We start from the raw sequence: 5,316 nt of genomic DNA, 5'->3' as shown, positions 1-5,316 counted from the left end.
GCAAGCACAATCTGTTTGCGGTATTTTCTAAATCCAAGATATTTCATAGTTTTTATGAGTTTAATAATGTTGTCAAGTACCTCAAGTAATTCATGCGTGCCTTTATGAGGGATATCTTCATAACAGGATGTTACATCAAAGGAATGAATGTTTGTGATATGTTTTGGTAGATTAATCAAAAAATCATATTGATTAATAATCATCCAATACCCATGGGTTTGTGTTCCAGAAAAAGTATGTAGCTTTTTATGTATGATTTTGGCGTATTCTATAAATGCTTGTATTAATCCTTTGAGTAATTTGGTGATTATAGTTGTAGCAGGAGTAAATACACAATTATGTGCATTTATGATCCATCTAAAATCCACTTTGTGAATTTTAAAAATTTCCATAAGATACAAGAGAGAATACGCCAATGGTGTTTCTAACCCAATCTCTTGGGTATAAGATCCTATGGCTTGACAAATTTCTTCGTCTTGTGAGGAGAGAAGACGAAATTCAGGGCTTTCCAATCTTCTTCGTGCTAGTTGAATTAGTTTTTTACATATGAACACCGGAGTTTGTGTTGATTTATCTAGCCCACATATAAATAATTATTGTCAAAAATATTTAATTTCATCCATCAAGTCGGTGTTTTTGTACCAGGGAGTTTGGTTTTGCCTATGAAAAGAAAATTTTTGGGAAAATGTCTCATTAACTGAACTATGGATATAATTGTGATGAGTACTATCCTCACATCCTAAAAGGATACATAAGCTCTTCCAGACATTGCTAAGCTCTTTTATTATTGACTTAGGGTTTACAGGTACTAAAAGTATGTGGTTTAAACCTTTCTTGATAAATTCTTGGAAAGTTTTATGTCTAGCTATGCTAGGGTCAGTGGTGATTACATGTTTTTCGAAGGGTTCTAAGTCAATTAAAAAACTAGAGAACCGTTTATGAGTTAAACATCAACATGGTTGTGTTTCATCAATCTCCATGGCAAACACAGAAGTTGGTTTGTAAAGAATATGGTTCGGGTTTTTGGTATATTTCCAACCAAAACAAATCCTCATTTTAGACAATTCTTTATTGATGTTGATGGGAGAAAAGCGAACCCCGATGGCCTCTAAAACACCGGGGACCGAATGGCGCGCCTCGAGCCTGTCATGGTAAAGCAAACAGGGGGGGCACCACCTAGCTTTAGCGGCTAGAACGCAAACAACACACCACCATAACAAAGTTTTCATCCAAGAGAGGTGGATGCTTGGGAGTAATGATGAAAAGGAAAGGGAATGAGATCAAGTGAGAGAGAGAGAGAGAGAGAGAGAGAGAGAGTGAGGGAGGGGGTATAGCGGCTTAGTACTTAGGCATCACAAAAGGATGGCGAATCCGCACACCCTTCACACATACACAAGCTCACTCCAAAACACAAGACTAGGTGGCGATTCCGCACACCTCACATGGGCAAAACATTGCAAGAAAACATACTCACAAAACCTCAAGCTTTATTTAGAGAATTAGGTGATGAAATGGGGAGCATAGGGTAGGGGAATGAGAAGGGAGAGAGTGGTAGAGCACATGGCGGATAGGTGGGAGTTGATGGCGAAGACTCGCACGAGGATTATGGCCATCATCCTTCATTTAGTTGCCCTTCATCTTCCATAGCCAAGGGTGTAGAGGTCATGCTCAAGACAAGCATGGTGATTGCGGTGATGGTGATGGTGTGTGTGTGTGTGTGTGTGTGTGTGTGTGTGTGTGTGTGTGTGTGTGTGTGTGTGTGTGTGTGTGTGTGTGCGCACTAGGCACACACAGTGCATAGTGTGTTCTTTGGTGATGTTGTGTGTTTTTGTGTGATGGTGACCCCTCTCTATATAGGGGAGGAGGGGGGGGGAGAAATTCTAGAATTTAGAAATGAAGAAATCATTATCTACATAGGCCATGTGACTGTGGGCCCCACTTGTCTGGCTGTGTGTATATGTGCCAGAACAGCAGTCTCATGAGAGAGAGACTAAGAGAGAGAGATGGGTTGATGAAAAAAAGTGAGAGGTGACATGGAGAATAAATTAATTACAAGAGGGGAGAGAGAGGAGTGTGTTCAGAGGTGAATCTGTGTGCAGATGTGTGTGAACACAAGAAAAATCAGGTAACCACCGGGTGGGGATGGGTCTGTGGGCACCTTTTGTAGTGAAACTGAGTGTGTGTGAGTGTGGGGGAGGTTATTTAGCTACAAGACAAGAGACATGGCGCCCTTTAGAGAGAGGGGGGGGTATTTGGGTCATGGGATATGATAGGAGAGAGAAAGGGGGGGTGGGGTATACTATTTTGGAAGATAGGGTAAGTTGCATGTGAGTTAGGGTGCATTATTGGTGAGTTAGAATGCATTATTGGTGAGAGGTGGGGTAGCTTGAGGGGAGAGAGAAAGGAGAAAGGACAAGGGGAAGAGAGAGGGGGTTGACCTTTTGAGTGGAGGAGAGGAAAAGGGACACACGGCGGGGCAACAGTGAAGAAAAAGGAGGCAAGGTGGGGATGGGCTGCCCCGCATGCATGAGGTGGCCTATTTTACCTTTCTCATATATTTACATAATCATACTTTATTTTTTTCTTACTTTTTCCAATGTCTTTTATCACTCCCTCCCTAAGAGGGGGTTTTCATGGGGTGGGGAAGAGAGAAGAGGGGTATGGGAGCTTGGCTTGTGAAAAGCCCCCATCATTAGCCCTCCCCTTTTGGCTAGAGGCATTCATGTCTCTAGCTCATTTGTTTGATCATTATCGTCGGAGGTGGCGGCTAATGGTGTGCCCTCATCTGGAATGTCAATAGGTGGAGCCTGGTCAAATCGAAGAAAATAAGGTTTAAGTCGCCAACCATTTACCCTGGTTTTATGAAGTTTTCCATCAGCCTCCATAAGCTGGTAGCTTCCATTGGCATACTTTTTCCTGACGATGAAAGGACCTTCCCATCGGAGTAGGAGTTTCTTATCCTTGCGCGTGTCGAAGCGATTGTCGTAGCGGAGCACCAACATTCCTTTCTTCAATTCTTTTTTCTGGAGATGCTCGTTAAAGCTAAGCCGTCTATGCTCTGCTTGTGCTGCATAATAATTTATTGCTTCTTCTCTGTCCAGCTGCAGTCTTTCCAAGTTGATGATGTGATCTCTCAAATGCATGTTGGGCTGTTGAAGCTGGCTTGCCATTACTCTGAGACTTTGTAGTTGCACTTCAATGGGCAAGATTGCTTCCTTACCAAATACTAGATGATACGGTGTGAATCCCAAGGATGTACGAAATGAAGTTCTGTAGGCCCATAAAGCTGGTAGTAGATACTTATCCCAGTCTCCAGAATGATTGTTTACCTTTTCAACTAGGCCATTACATTGAGGGTAATATGGTGAAGAGTGCCTCCTTGTAATGCCCAGTTTCTGCATTAATTCTCCTACCAAGTCTGCTCTGAAACCTGGCCCTCTATCAGAGATGATCTCTAAAGGTGTGCCAAACCTACAGCATATGTGCTCGTAGATAAATTTAGCTACCTCTACCGCTGTGATTCTAGTGGTGGCTGTAGCCTCTGCCCATCTAGTCATGTAGTCGACCCCCATGATAATGTAGAATTTTCCTGAGTTGGCCCTAGGTAATGGCCCAATGGCATCGATACCCCATTTTTCAAATGGGCCATATGAGAGAATAGGTGTCTGTGGTTCAGGCATAAGTGACCTAGTGCCGTCCTTTTGACACAACTTACATGTTTTTCACCAGTGGTGTACATCACAGTTGAGGCTAGGCCATATGAAGCCTGCCTGCAAGATTTTCCTACTTGTTATGTCTAGGGCAAAGTGACCACCACAAACCCCGTCGTGACAGCTAGCAATTACTCCCATGATTTCTTGAGAGAGAGGGACCTTCCTGAGTATTTGGTCCTTACCCTTACAGTACAAACCGTCATTGATGAGTCGATACCTTGTGGCCTTCCGCGTTAGCCAGTGCTTCTGTCCCTTTGTTAAATCTAATGGGCATTCCCCTGTTTCCAAAAAATGCATGATGTCAGGCAAGGCATCACTTCCTTGAAATAGAGGGAGCTTTAGTTTTATTGCTCCAACCACCACTTCCTGTAGTCTTTCACTTGCTAGGGCATCTGCTTCTTGGTTTTGAGCCCTTGGGATATGGTGTATTTGAACTTCTTCAAACTTACCCAACAAGGTTTTTACACCACTTAAGTGAGTCCTTAAACTAGGATTCTTGCATGCCCATGCTCCATTTACTTGCCTTACGAGAAGTAGAGCATCCCCAAATACATTAAGGCGTTGTACACCTTGCGAGACGCACCATTGTAGACCCTTGGTTAGTGCTACATACTCAGCTTCATTGTTAGAATGTGAATCTAACAATTGGCCCAACGAAAATACCTTTGTCCCTTTGTCATCAAAGACCACTATGCCTGCAGCTGCTTTGTCGAACGCTCGCTTGTAGGCTCCATCAAAGTAGAGAGAGTATGCTCCTTCTACCATCGGTGGTACTGGAGGTAATCGGACTTCTCCTTCCTTAGATTGCTTCTCCTTCCTTTCAAAGACTTGGTAGGTCATGAGTCCCCCCAAACTTGCCCTTGTCGTGATTTCTACCTGTACCGTGTAGTCAAACTCTTGCAGACGAACTAGCCATTTAGTAATTCTAGCAGACACATCCATGTGTTGTACAACATAGGGAAATATTTCATCCGTGGTTAGAATCACAAATTGCTTAGGCAGCAAATATGACCTAAACTTTGTAGTTGCAAATCTAAGAGCTAGGACTAAGTGTTCCACATGGGTGAAACCTTTCTCTCCTGCTGTCATCATTCGACTAGAGAAGTAGATTGGCCTCATGAAAGATGTCGTCGTATCCTTTTGGAGTAGCAAAGCCCCCAATGAGTCATCACCAACACTTGAGGTGACATAGAATTTTTTATCCCACTTAGGTGGTGAGATAGTTGGCAGAGTGGCTAAGACCTCCTTTACCTTGTTGTAGTGAGTTCGCTTTGCTCGTCCCAAGTGAAAGTTGATCTTTGAGTGAGTTGTTGCAGTGGTAGAACAAGTTGTGATAGTAGATGTATGAATCTACTTAAGTACCTCACCTTCTGTAGAAAAGAGACCAGTTGACGTGCGGTCGTTGGTGAAGGTAAGGCTATGAGTGCGGACACCTTACTTGGGTCGGCGTCGATACCTTTTGCTGAAATTTCATGGCCTAGTAGAATGACTTTACTCTCCCCAATGTGGCATTTATCCACATTTAATTGCCCACCTAGGCTCTGCAACCTGGCCAAACCTTCAGTTACCTTTTCTAAATGTGAAATACAGGAGCTATATATAC

This window comes from Adiantum capillus-veneris, chromosome 17, assembly GCF_014529385.1.
Source record: "Adiantum capillus-veneris isolate H3 chromosome 17, ASM1452938v2, whole genome shotgun sequence".
Classification (NCBI taxonomy): Eukaryota; Viridiplantae; Streptophyta; class Polypodiopsida; order Polypodiales; family Pteridaceae; genus Adiantum; species Adiantum capillus-veneris.
The sequence above is the reverse complement of the archived record's forward strand: the minus strand, read 5'-3'. Positions refer to the sequence as shown.